We start from the raw sequence: 14548 nt of genomic DNA, 5'->3' as shown, positions 1-14548 counted from the left end.
GGCGAGGCCCACTTCGGTCCCGGCCGGTGGGCGGCGCGGCCAGGCGTCTGCCCGGGCGGGGGAGCACCGGGGGCAGCGGGGAGCGCGGCGCGCGCCTCGACGGAGGGAGCACGGGCTCGCGGGAAGGCTCCCGGGGACGGCCTCGGGCGCGGACGGGCCACCAGGAAAACACACGCGGGATCCCACCGCCAACGACACGCGAGGGCGGTCCCACGACGCCTGGGACGCCGGCCGGCCTCAGCCACCCCTCGGCCTCCCGCGGGCCCGGCCCCACCGCCGGGGCCTACGTGAGGCGCCCCCGCCGCCGGGGGCCGCCCCGTCCACCCAGCCACCCGTCTGCCTGTCTGGTCTGCTCCGGGGCCCACGTCCCGAGGGAACGCGCCCGAGAGCGGCGGCGGCCCCCACCCATGCCCGCACGCCACCACCGGCTGCGGCTCGGGACGGGAGCGAGCGGAGAGCCAGCCGCTCGCGGCGGGGCGGAGCCCGGACGGGGCCGGGCCCTCTCCCCGCCCCAGCGCGCGACGGGAGAACCACGCGCACGCTCGCGCACACGCGCGGCCCCGCGCCCGACGACGGCCCGGCCGGGCGTGACCCTCCCCCGACTCGGAGGGGGGAGGCGCCGGCCGCGGTAGGCAAAGAGCAGCTCTGCCCACGCGCCACGGTGGTGGCGTCCGTGGCTACTACGCGCAAAGGAGGGGCGGCGGCTGGGGGGTCCGGTACCCCAAGGCACCCTCTCGGATCGCTAGAGAAGGCTTTCTCACCGAGGGCGTGTCGCCCCCGCCCATCGTCCGCCATCGGGCCCACCAAGGCGCTTACAGACACCATGGCCACGCAATGCAGGAGGGGTCTGCGGTAGAGGTAAGGCCTAGAGCAAGTCGGAGCGTCCGTGGTCAGGGCCGCGAGCCCGCGCTGCCCCGGGCTCGCCATCTCTGGCCACACTGGGCTTAGCTAGGGATCTACAAGGCCCCTGTGCGGCTCCCAAGTCAGTGCCTCCCCTCAGGCCGAGAGACCAAGGGAGGCAGAGACTGGGACGGAGGTGCCGATCAAACAGCACCTCCCAACCAAAGAGCCAGCGCCACGCCGCTGGCTCGGCCCGCCACGGTCACTCCCACACCCGCGGGGAAACCCCAGCAAGGGGAACGCGCGGGCACGCGCCCGAGCCTGCCCGCCCCCACACGGCACGCCGTGGGGGGCGACGAGGCACCCGTCCCCCCCGAGGGGGACGAGGGGCACGCCTCCCTTACCGACTCGACCCCCCCGCTCCTCAGACACACCAGCGCAGTGGTTACCTGAGGAGGCCGACGGGAACAGAGAACGACACCGCCACTCGGCCTCGGGCGCCTGAGGGACGACCTGGAACGCTCCAGGGGCACCGCCAACGGCCTGGGGAACGCGCTCACGCGCCCGGGAAGGCGCGCGGCGCGGCGGCAACACGGCCCGCCCCACCGCGGGGAGGGCCGCCCGCGAGACACAGCCAAGAGGCACAGGCAGAGCATCCGCCGCGTCACGGAGACCCCGACACCGCCCACGCCACGAGGCACGGGGCGGGGGAGCGAGGTCGGGCCGGATTCCGCACCCCTGCCGCCTCCCACACGCCACTCGCAGCGGGGGAGAACGGGCGAGGGGACCCGCGGGCAGAGCGAGAAGAGCGGTCCCGTTCGCCATGAACGTCCGTCCCTCGTCTGGCACGGCTTAGGCCCGGCCCGGGAGAGCACAGCATCACCACATCGGTCGGCAGCATAACGCGAGGGACCCCCGAGCAAGGGAAGGCCGGCGAGGACAGCGAGCGGAGGAGCCTGCTTCAGCCTCACCGACCCCTCTCCTCCTCCAGCAAGCGCGGGCGACGACCCCAGGACGAGAACGCCTGACACGCACTGGCACGGAGCCGGTGGGATGGGGTAAGTCGCGACCGCACCCGGGTGCCGGCGGCAGGGAGTGCACGTGGTAGAGGACCCCGCGCCCCTAACCCCGCCGCCCTCGGGTACCAGAGACCGGAGGTGGCACCACGGTCGTGGGGGCGCCTGGAACGCACAAGAGCCGGCGCGCAGGCCCCAGCGGGCGGCTCAAGCGGCGGGGGTGGAAACGGGCGTCCGGTTCTCGGCCAGAGCCCGGAGCCCTCCCCGCACACGCATCCAGGCACCCGGAAGCTCTCGGGCGACTGTCACCCGAGCAGAGCGTGTCAGCACTTATCTGGCGGCACAAAACCACCCATTCGGGGGCAAGAATCGCCGCGCCCGGAGACGGGGCCCACCCACGGATCACCAGGGGAACCCCTGGATCACGGCCACGGCCACCAGACCCCAAGCACGACCCCATCGCCACCAGGCCCGGAGCTCCCGGGGCCATCTGGTCGACCCCAGAAGCGTGGCGGCAGGGGGAGCCGGGGACAGCCTCCCCGGGCCGCCCGCGCGGGCCGGGACCGGTCGGTCCCTCCCTCTGAGTCGCCGGGTCAGGACTTAGAAAAGAATTCCGCGGAGGCGCCTCCGGCGACCGGGCCCGGGGCGGGACCGTGGCTCCCGTCCCTCAGCCGGGGCTCCACCTACGCCTCGAGCCGGCCCCCTCCCGCCTCCGGACAAAGACGCGACCCGCGAAACTCGGAGAGAGAAGTCCGGTCCGACGGCCCGGACCCACCCCGGGCACGCGTCCGGGCCGGGGACGCCCTCCCCGGCCCGCCCTCGAGGGCTCCCGGGGCCGGTCCACGCTCTTCTCCAGGGCGGGACTTGGAAAAAAAAACTGCCACGGAGGAGGAGGCATCCGAGGACCGGGCCCGGTCCCCACCGCCAGAGCCGGTCGACTCGGAAGACCAGTGGGGAAAAGGCCAGCCCGGCGGCCGAGCCCGTCGCGCCCTCCACGGGCCTCCCCCGCAAGGCCCCGGCCGGTCGCCCACCTCCGGAGCGGGGCGCGGAAAGGGGATCGGCGACGCGGAAGGCCCGACCACCGGGCCGCCCTCGGGACGACGGCCGGGCACGGGACGAGCTCCCTCGCCCGTTCCCCCGCGGCGGCCCCCCACCCCCTCCCGGGGACGGAGGGGCACCGGCGGCTGCTGGTCGACCCGTCCGGGAGGCCCCACACCCCGGCCGGCACCGGGCGGCGCGGCGACAGCCACCTCCCTCAGTAGCCTGCACCTCCAATCTCCGGCGAGCGGGCGTCGCGCTCACGCCCCGGCGCCACCGGGCCAGATCCCGCCAGCGACGCCGGCCTCCCGGGACTCTGCCTCGGTCACCGCGGCCGAGTCCCGTCCCTTGGCCCGCGTCGCCGGAGCTCCGGAGGAAAGAGACGATATAAAAGCGGCCGCCAGGTGGCACCCGGCGACCGACGACCGCCTCAGCGGGACGGAGCCGGAGCGCGGGCCCGCCGGGGAGCACAGCCGGGCCGCCGGGCCGCCCGATCCCGTCCCGGAGCCCCCTCGGACCCAGCCTCCCGGCCCAGTGCGGCCCCGGGGCGTCCGCCCGCGGGCTCCCGGCCGCCAAGGCGCAGCCCCAGCCGCAGGAGGGGGACTCGGAAAAGGTTTCTCGGGCGATCACCGGGAAGGGGAAGGGGAGAGTTCCCCCCAGAGAGGCCAGGGGGCGGCCCGGGCCGGGCTGGGCCGGTGCGGCCGGGAGGCCGCCGCTTCCCGGAGCGGCTGGAGCGCCCCCGGGGTTCCCGGGAGGACTTAGAAAATCAGGGCGGGCGGGGACGGTCAAACCGAAACCAGGCACGTCATCCGAGAAGGACCGTGATGACGGGAGGAGGAAAGCTTTCCAGTCCAGAGGGCCTGTCGAAGGCAGGCGGAGAGTCTACCCGCTGAAACTGACGAAGATGGGCAAAAGAAGCTAGCTCAGGCGCCGACATTTAAGGAAATAAAAAAAAAAAAGCACGAGGGCGTGGAGAAATGGGGAAAAATCAACACTGAGAAATCTACCCTCTGAAACCGACGAAGATGGGCAACAGGGGCTAGCTCAGGTGGCGATTTTTAAGGAAAAATGAAAGGAAGTGCGTGGAGACCTGGGGAAAAAGCAACACGGAGAAATCTACCCTCTAGAACTGAGAAAGAAGCGCAACAGAGGCTAGCTCAGGTGGCAATCTTTAAGCAAAAAAAATAAGATAAAAAAATACAATGGCGAGGAGACCCGGTGAAAAAGCAACCCTGAAAAAGGTACCCTCTGAAACTGAGGAAGCAGGGCAACAGTGCCTAGCTCAGGTGACAATCTTTAAGCAAAAGAAACAAACAAGGGCGTGGGGAGCTGGCGAAAAGGCAACACTGAGAAATCCACCCTCTGAAACGGACGAAGATGGGCAACAGAGGCTAGCTCAGGTGGCAATCTTTAAGCAAAAGAAACACACAAGGGCGTGGAGACCTGGGGAAAAAGCAACACGGAGAAATCCACCCTCTGAAACTGAGGAAGATGGGCAAGAGAGGCTACCTCAGGTGGCAATCCTTAAGCAAAAACAAAGCACAAAGGCGTGGAGCCCTGGGGACAAAGCAACCCTGAAATATCTACCCTCTGAAACTGAGGAACATGGGCAAGAGAGGCTAGCTCAGGTGGCACTCGTTAAGCAAAAACAAAACCCAAAGGCGTGGAGACCTGGGGAAAAAGCAACCCTGAAATATCTACCCTCTGAAACTGAGGAAGATGGGCAAGAGAGGCTGGCTTCAGGTGGCAATCGTTAAGCAAAAGAAACACACAAGGGCGTGGAGACCTGGGGAAAAAGCAACATTCAGAAATCCACCCTCTGAAACTGAGGAAGATGGGCAACAGAGGCTACCTCAGGTGGCAATCGTTAAGCCAAAGAAACACACAAGGGTCTGGAGACCTGGGGAAAAAGCAACACGGAGAAATCCACCCTCTGAAACTGACGAACATGGGCAAAAGAAGCTAGCTCAGGTTGCAACCTTTAAGCAGAAAAAAAACACAAGGGCGTGCAGACCTGGCAAAAAAGCCACAGTGAGAAATCTACCCTCTGAAACCGACGAAGATGGACAACAGAGGCTAGCTCAGGTGGCAATTTTTAAGGAAAAATAAAAGGAAGTGCGTGGAGACCTGGGGAAAAAGCAACACGGAGAAATCTACCCTCTAGAACTGAGAAAGAAGCGCAACAGAGGCTAGCTCAGGTGGCAATCTTTAAGCAAAAAAAATAAGATAAAAAAATACAATGGCGAGGAGACCCGGTGAAAAAGCAACCCTGAAAAAGGTACCCTCTGAAACTGAGGAAGCAGGGCAACAGTGCCTAGCTCAGGTGACAATCTTTAAGCAAAAGAAACACACAAGGGCGTGGGGAGCTGGCGAAAAGGCAACACTGAGAAATCCACCCTCTGAAACGGACGAAGATGGGCAACAGAGGCTAGCTCAGGTGGCAATCTTTAAGCAAAAGAAACACACAAGGGCGTGGAGACCTGGGGAAAAAGCAACACGGAGAAATCCACCCTCTGAAACTGAGGAAGATGGGCAAGAGAGGCTACCTCAGGTGGCAATCCTTAAGCAAAAACAAAGCACAAAGGCGTGGAGCCCTGGGGACAAAGCAACCCTGAAGTATCTACCCTCTGAAACTGAGGAACATGGGCAAGAGAGGCTAGCTCAGGTGGCAATCGTTAAGCAAAAACAAAACACAAAGGCGTGGAGACCTGGGGAAAAAGCAACCCTGAAATATCTACCCTCTGAAACTGAGGAAGATGGGCAAGAGAGGCTGGCTTCAGGTGGCAATCTTTAAGCAAAAGAAACACACAAGGGCGTGGAGGCCTGGGGAAAAAGCAACACGGAGAAATCCACCCTCTGAAACTGAGGGACATGGGCAAAAGAAGCTAGCTCAGGTTGCAACCTTTAAGCAGAAAAAAAACACAAGGGCGTGCAGACCTGGCAAAAAAGCCACAGTGAGAAATCTACCCTCTGAAACCGACGAAGATGGACAACAGAGGCTAGCTCAGGTGGCAATTTTTAAGGAAAAATAAAAGGAAGTGCGTGGAGACCTGGGGAAAAAGCAACACGGAGAAATCTACCCTCTAGAACTGAGAAAGAAGCGCAACAGAGGCTAGCTCAGGTGGCAATCTTTAAGCAAAAAAAATAAGATAAAAAAATACAATGGCGAGGAGACCCGGTGAAAAAGCAACCCTGAAAAAGGTACCCTCTGAAACTGAGGAAGCAGGGCAACAGTGCCTAGCTCAGGTGACAATCTTTAAGCAAAAGAAACACACAAGGGCGTGGGGAGCTGGCGAAAAGGCAACACTGAGAAATCCACCCTCTGAAACGGACGAAGATGGGCAACAGAGGCTAGCTCAGGTGGCAATCTTTAAGCAAAAGAAACACACAAGGGCGTGGAGACCTGGGGAAAAAGCAACACGGAGAAATCCACCCTCTGAAACTGAGGAAGATGGGCAAGAGAGGCTACCTCAGGTGGCAATCCTTAAGCAAAAACAAAGCACAAAGGCGTGGAGCCCTGGGGACAAAGCAACCCTGAAGTATCTACCCTCTGAAACTGAGGAACATGGGCAAGAGAGGCTAGCTCAGGTGGCAATCGTTAAGCAAAAACAAAACACAAAGGCGTGGAGACCTGGGGAAAAAGCAACCCTGAAATATCTACCCTCTGAAACTGAGGAAGATGGGCAAGAGAGGCTGGCTTCAGGTGGCAATCTTTAAGCAAAAGAAACACACAAGGGCGTGGAGGCCTGGGGAAAAAGCAACACGGAGAAATCCACCCTCTGAAACTGAGGGACATGGGCAAAAGAAGCTAGCTCAGGTTCTGCAACCTTTAAGCAGAAAAAAAACACAAGGGCGTGCAGACCTGGCAAAAAAGCCACAGTGAGAAATCTACCCTCTGAAACCGACGAAGATGGACAACAGAGGCTAGCTCAGGTGGCAATTTTTAAGGAAAAATAAAAGGAAGTGCGTGGAGACCTGGGGAAAAAGCAACACGGAGAAATCTACCCTCTAGAACTGAGAAAGAAGCGCAACAGAGGCTAGCTCAGGTGGCAATCTTTAAGCAAAAAAAATAAGATAAAAAAATACAATGGCGAGGAGACCCGGTGAAAAAGCAACCCTGAAAAAGGTACCCTCTGAAACTGAGGAAGCAGGGCAACAGTGCCTAGCTCAGGTGACAATCTTTAAGCAAAAGAAACACACAAGGGCGTGGGGAGCTGGCGAAAAGGCAACACTGAGAAATCCACCCTCTGAAACGGACGAAGATGGGCAACAGAGGCTAGCTCAGGTGGCAATCTTTAAGCAAAAGAAACACACAAGGGCGTGGAGACCTGGGGAAAAAGCAACACGGAGAAATCCACCCTCTGAAACTGAGGAAGATGGGCAAGAGAGGCTACCTCAGGTGGCAATCCTTAAGCAAAAACAAAGCACAAAGGCGTGGAGCCCTGGGGACAAAGCAACCCTGAAGTATCTACCCTCTGAAACTGAGGAACATGGGCAAGAGAGGCTAGCTCAGGTGGCAATCGTTAAGCAAAAACAAAACACAAAGGCGTGGAGACCTGGGGAAAAAGCAACCCTGAAATATCTACCCTCTGAAACTGAGGAAGATGGGCAAGAGAGGCTGGCTTCAGGTGGCAATCTTTAAGCAAAAGAAACACACAAGGGCGTGGAGGCCTGGGGAAAAAGCAACACGGAGAAATCCACCCTCTGAAACTGAGGGACATGGGCAAAAGAAGCTAGCTCAGGTTGCAACCTTTAAGCAGAAAAAAAACACAAGGGCGTGCAGACCTGGCAAAAAAGCAACAGTGAGAAATCTACCCTCTGAAACCGACGAAGATGGACAACAGAGGCTAGCTCAGGTGGCAATTTTTAAGGAAAAATAAAAGGAAGTGCGTGGAGACCTGGGGAAAAAGCAACACGGAGAAATCTACCCTCTAGAACTGAGAAAGAAGCGCAACAGAGGCTAGCTCAGGTGGCAATCTTTAAGCAAAAAAAATAAAATAAAGAAATACAATGGCGAGGAGACCCGGTGAAAAAGCAACCCTGAAAAAGGTACCCTCTGAAACTGAGGAAGCAGGGCAACAGTGCCTAGCTCAGGTGACAATCTTTAAGCAAAAGAAACACACAAGGGCGTGGGGAGCTGGCGAAAAGGCAACACTGAGAAATCCACCCTCTGAAACGGACGAAGATGGGCAACAGAGGCTAGCTCAGGTGGCAATCGTTAAGCAAAAGAAACACACAAGGGCGTGGAGACCTGGGGAAAAAGCAACACGGAGAAATCCACCCTCTGAAACTGAGGAAGATGGGCAAGAGAGGCTACCTCAGGTGGCAATCCTTAAGCAAAAACAAAGCACAAAGGCGTGGAGCCCTGGGGACAAAGCAACCCTGAAATATCTACCCTCTGAAACTGAGGAACATGGGCAAGAGAGGCTAGCTCAGGTGGCAATCTTTAAGCAAAAGAAACACACAAGGGCGTGGAGACCTGGGGAAAAGGCAACACTGAGAAATCCACCCTCTGAAACGGACGAAGATGGGCAACAGAGGCTAGCTCAGGTGGCAATCGTTAAGCAAAAACAAAACCCAAAGGCGTGGAGACCTGGGGAAAAAGCAACACGGAGAAATCCACCCTCTGAAACTGACGAACATGGGCAAAAGAAGCTAGCTCAGGTTGCAACCTTTAAGCAGAAAAAAAACTCATGGGCGTGCAGACCTGGCAAAAAAGCAACAGTGAGAAATCTACCCTCTGAAACCGACGAAGATGGGCAACAGAGGCTAGCTCAGGTGGCAATTTTTAAGGAAAAATAAAAGGAAGTGCGTGGAGACCTGGGGAAAAAGCAACACGGAGAAATCTACCCTCTAGAACTGAGAAAGAAGCGCAACAGAGGCTAGCTCAGGTGGCAATCTTTAAGCAAAAAAAATAAGATAAAAAAATACAATGGCGAGGAGACCCGGTGAAAAAGCAACCCTGAAAAAGGTACCCTCTGAAACTGAGGAAGCAGGGCAACAGTGCCTAGCTCAGGTGACAATCTTTAAGCAAAAGAAACACACAAGGGCGTGGGGAGCTGGCGAAAAGGCAACACTGAGAAATCCACCCTCTGAAACGGACGAAGATGGGCAACAGAGGCTACCTCAGGTGGCAATCGTTAAGCCAAAGAAACACACAAGGGTGTGGAGACCTGGGGAAAAAGCAACACGGAGAAATCCACCCTCTGAAACTGAGGAACATGGGCAAAAGAAGCTAGCTCAGGTTGCAGCCTTCAAGCAGAAAAAAAAAAGACGCAAGGGCGTGGAGAGCTGGCGAAAAAGCAACACTGAGAAATCTACCCTCTGAAACCGAAGAAGATGGGCAACAGAGGCTAGCTCAGGTGGCAATCTTTAAGCAAAAAAAAAAAAATAAAAAAATACAATGGCGAGGAGACCCGGTCAAAAAGCAACCCTGAAAAAGGTACCCTCTGAAACTGAGGAAGCAGCGCAACAGTGCCTAGCTCAGGTGACAATCTTTAAGCAAAAAAAAAAAACAAAAAACAAAAAACAAAAAACAAAACCCACAATGGAGTGGAGACCCGGGGGAAATCAACACTGAAAAATACAAAAAGAATGGAAGACCAATAGACAGAGCAGGCACTTTCACCTGGGGTGGAGGAGGTACGCATGGATGACCGATAAGCGCATGAAAAGATGTGAGCTGTTCCCTGGAAAAGCAAGTGAGAAAATTAGAGGGAGACATTGTGGGGACACATGGGTGAGACTGCCTTCTTCCAAATACCGGAACAGGATCAAACTGCTAGTCAGGTCGCGGAGAAGCCAAGTCAGTCACTCACGCCTCACTGGTGGTGAAGGGAAACGGTATGGCCTCTGTGAAAAAGGGCGTGGCGGGTTCCAAAACTGACACGCCGCGGAAACAACCACCGAAAGTGGCAACCTACATAAGCCTTTGGTGTATCTTGCCTCCTAAGAGCGTCTGTATGTAGCTGGAGCCTTGGGTCGTTAAGGCTTCCACAGTGATCTGTGGTGGGTGGGTGGGGGGGGGGGGGCCTTGGGCCTTGGGGGTCTCCGCTGGACCTCCAGGAAGTCAGCTTTTGTGGAGTCCCGTGAGTCCTTCCAGGGAGGGAGGCATCCAACCCGAGGGTGGTCTGGAGGGCACCACTCCCACCACTCCCGGGGGCTGGGGCGGGGGGCGGGGTGGGGGCTGCGGCCACGTTCCTGTTCATTCACACAGAATCCGGGGCATGAATGTTCTTAGCAGCTCTGTTCCACACAGCCCCACACTGGAAACCACACAGACGTCCTGCGAGTCCCATCCCTTGCTCATGTCGCCGGGGCTCCGGAGGAGGGCCACTCTGTAAAAGCGGCCGCCAGATGGCGCCCAACGACCGGCGCGGAGGGGTCAGCGGGAGGGAACCGGGTCACCAGCCAGCGAGAGTGCACAGCCTGAGCCCACCGCCGGGTCAGGTCTCTCTCTGTCTCTGTCTCTGTCTCTGTCTCTGTCTCTGTCTCTCTCTGTCTCTGTCTCTGTCTCTGTCTCTCTCTGTCTCTCTCTCTCTCTCTTTCTCTCTGGGCCCGCTTGGGGCGGCCGGGAGGTCACCACGTGAGGCCCCAGGGTGTCCACCTCGGAGCTCCCAGGCAGCACAGGGCAACCCTGGGCGCAGAAGGAGGTGTTGGAAAATCGGCGGGGAGGGGGGTGGGGTGGGTGGGCTTGCCAGGAAGGGGACAGACTCCCCACGTGACTTCTGGGCCGGGCCGGGCGCGGGGCTGCCGGCTGGCTGACGCGGACAGAGGTGGAAAAGTCCCCGGAGATGCCACGGGGCAGGCCGGGGCTGCCGGCCCCCGCTTCCCGGAGCGGCCCGAGCACTTCCCGGGCTCCCGGGAGGACTTAGAAAATCACGGCGGGGTGGGGGGTGGGGGTCGCTGTCAAACCGAAACCATGCACGTCATCAGAGAAGGACCGTGACGACGGAGGAATTGTCCGCAGTCTGTCAGGAATTGTGTGCAGCCTGTCACTTCCGGCCCAGAGGGTCTCTCTAAGGCAGACGGACAGACAGAGCCCACAAGTCGTAGAGGAAAGGACCGAGCCGCTTGGCCGCGGAAAAGTTTACAACACAAAACAGGTCTCCCTCCGCACGGGGCCACAGCAAAGCCCAAAGACGACACACGGGGGGGAGCATGGGTGCAGATGCACGTGTGGTGATAAGAATATGGATTTCAGCAGGGCTTCCCGTCCTCATCAACAAGCAGAAGCACCCAAATGGTGGGGGTTGGGGGGCAGAGACCTCACAGCCATTCCCTCCACAAATCGAGTTCCCCGGGACATCCTCACAGCGCCGTGCTGTGAGTGTGTGTGGGTGTTTAAAATGGAGTAAATGTGGACGTGGAACTGCTCCGTGAAACCAAAATAACAACAGTCGTAGATCTTCTTTGGTCATTTAGAAAATTCTTTTTTTTTTTTTTTCCCCAGCGGTGCACGTATTTCCCTTCCAAAAAAGAAGAACGGGAAAGGAGATGTTAAAGGCAAGCAGAGAGAGGAAAACTGTTGCAAAACAAAAGCTGAGCTCCCGTCCGAGGGAGGCCTCCTCCATTGGAGGCCTAGGAAATCATTCTGACAAAATGGAGGATCTCTGTCTTTGGTGTCGATTCCCTCAGAGGTCAAGAGAAACCTTTTCCAATGTCTTTATCAGGAGGAGACTAGAAGTTAGAGAAAAGTATCCTTTCGGGAGTGAGAAAAACAAATTCTGATTTTGCATCAGCTTCCCTCCGATCTTGAAACTCATTGACTTGATTCCATTCTGTCGACGGAAATAATCCGGAACCAATCTATCCGTGAAAATCGGGGTGCGTTTATTCTGAGCTAAAATGTGAGGACTGTGGCCCGGGGCCTTTCTTCCCGAAGGAAGAGAGGGTGCCCGGGAAGTGGGGTGTACAGAGTGCTTCTAGACCCCCAGAGAGGACGTTTCACATAGGATCGAAAGGTCCCTTGGATGATAGTCGCGAGACTGCTCTGTCGGCACAGCGATCGACAGACACTGCTGGGTGGCAGGTCTGTTGTCTGGGCCTGGGTGGTCACAGGGGAGCCGGATGGTCAAAGGTGAGCGCAACCATCCGCTCCTAGCCTAAGGAAAGATGCCTCTCCTTAAGGAAAGGCCCGAGCACGGGGAAGCTGCTCCTTTCCCTTAAGGGCATTGGTTCTTGCCGTAGGAAATGTGTAAAGCGGATCTACGATGCGATGCGTGCTCGACGGCCACGTCAGGCCCTTTTCGAAAAACACTGTCAGGCCGAATTAGGCCGACACCCAATGGCTTCCTCATAGACTCCCATAGATCCTATCGCTCGCCATTTCTATCTGTCCACTCGTTCCAATTTTAGGCCACTTGACCACGAACAGGCCTTTTTCTCAGATTATTTTCCCCGTGAAACTTTGATCACCTTTTCACAGACAAAACGATCTTTACTTTTTAGGCCCTCTTGCCTGAAGGCAGCCATCTCACTTTCCTTGAACACAAAGATGTTTCCCATATTCACTTTTAGTGGCTTTTTGTTTTGTTTTGTTTTGTTTTGAGGACGATGAGCCCTGAGCTAACTGCTGCCAATCCTCCTCTTTTTGCCGAGGAAGGCTGGCCCTGAGCTCACCTCCGTGCCCATCTTCCTCTATTTCATATGTGGGACGCCTACCACCACGTGGCTCGCCCAGCGGTGCCACGTCCACCCCCGGGATCCGAACTGGCGAACCCCGGGCCGGCGAAGCGGAACAGGCACACTTAACCAGCGCGCCACCGGGCCGGCCTAGTGGCTTTCATCGCATTTGTTAAGTAGATTTTTTAACCCTCACGAACCTTAATTTTGGTGAAAACTAAGAAGCCAGCAATTAGGAACTGTCCTTCCCATGAGCATTCCGTCGCTTGGCCAATGTCTAAACACTTGGCCACTTTTAGAAACATGGGATTTCATAGGTTTATCTTTTCCTTCGCTTTATTTGATTTCATCTCACTTTAGTTTTTGGGTGAGGAAGATCGGCCCTCACAGAGCTAACGCCTGTTGCCAATCTTCCGTTTTTGTTTTTTTTTTCCCCCCTCCCGATTTTTCTCCCCCAATCCCCCCCATGACATAGTTGTCTATCTTAGTTGAGGGCCCTTCCAGTTGTGGCATGTGGGACGCCGCCTCCACACGGCCCGACGAGCGGTGCCGTGTCCGTGCCGTGCCCGGGATCTGAACCGGCAAAACCCTGGGCCGCCGAAGGGGAGCTTGTGAACTTAACCACTCGGCCACGGGGCCGCCCCCGTCCGTGGACTTTTTTATCACCTGATTTCACCTCGCAAAACTTCAAAGCTTCAAGTTATCAGAGAGGTTTGGGAAGTTGTTTTTATTAATTTAATTAATTTATTTTTCGAGGAAGACGAGCCCCGAGCTGACACTTGCTGCCAATTCTCCTCTTTTTGCCCCGGGAGAGTGATCCCGAGCTAACATCCGTGCCCATCCCCCTCCCCTTGATAGGCGGGACGCTGACCACAGCGTGGCTCGCCAAGCGGCGCCACGTCCGCACCCTGGATCCGAACCTGCGAACCCCTGGCTGACAAAACGGAACGTGCGAACTTAACCGCTGTGCCGCCGGGCTGGCCCTTCGGGAAGTTATTTTCAGGACACGGGCCATAAACTAGAATCACCGCTACAGGTTTATCGGAGCGACATCAGCGTTCGTGGTGGATTGAGTCGTCCCCTCTGTCTCTCCCCTCCAGGGCACAACCAAAGGGACGTCTATCGACCCACCCACCAAGGATTCCCCCCCCCCCCGCACGGCACAGCAGGATGCCTGAGAGATCCACGCAGCCCTACAGCGGCAAGTCACATTCGCACAGTCAAAATTCAATGGCAGAGACAAAACGTTAAGGTCAGTGAGAGGGAAGAGAATAACCGGCCCAGGAGCAACGGTGTGAAGAACACGGAGAAGACGGGTCCTAGACGCCGGGGTCCCCGGAGCAGCGATTTCATCAGAGGCCCGCAAACGTCCACGATCTCCACACCACGTTTATGGCCGACTGCGTGCGTGGGTCCTTTGGAATCGACCAGGCTACCGTCCGGGCCACTTTGGGACATCGTGTCCAGCTGCCCCGAGCGGTGGAGCTGTCGTTCAAGTGTAAGATGGGGCCCGTCCGGGGAGAGAATGGGGACGGGGAAAGGGAGGCCGCGGGAAGTCACAGAGTCTGAGGTGTTCGGGGGAGACTGACTCTTCTGAAGTGGAGGTGGTAGAAGGAGAGCAGCAGGATTTTTGGATTTTTGTTCCCTCTGTTAGGTATCTGGGTCCGGAGGAGAGTGGGGCGGGGGGGGGGGCGGGTGGTGGTGGTGGTGGTGGGTGTGAGGCTGAGGCGGGGCTGGTGTTTCCTTTCCGAGTCAGGTGGAAGAGCTCCTCCAGTGGAGGTTTTTAGACAAGGGGTCTGGTCTGGCAGGATGGGAGGTTGCGGGTTGAGCCACAGGGGAATCTGTCGTAGCTCAGACTCGGGCCTTTGAAGAAATAGACAGAGAGAGGAGTTTTGCTCTGTCTGTCACCGCAGCCGGCACCTCAGGAGCAACAACAGGAGGCTTCCCGAATGAGTGAAGGGGCAGGAGCCAGCGTGCCCCGTGCCTCTCTCAGCCCTGCGCCGGCAGGGAAGGAAGCAGGCAGGCAGGCC

The sequence above is a fragment of the Equus asinus genome, chromosome 24 (genome assembly GCF_041296235.1).
Source record: "Equus asinus isolate D_3611 breed Donkey chromosome 24, EquAss-T2T_v2, whole genome shotgun sequence".
Classification (NCBI taxonomy): Eukaryota; Metazoa; Chordata; class Mammalia; order Perissodactyla; family Equidae; genus Equus; species Equus asinus.
The sequence above is the reverse complement of the archived record's forward strand: the minus strand, read 5'-3'. Positions refer to the sequence as shown.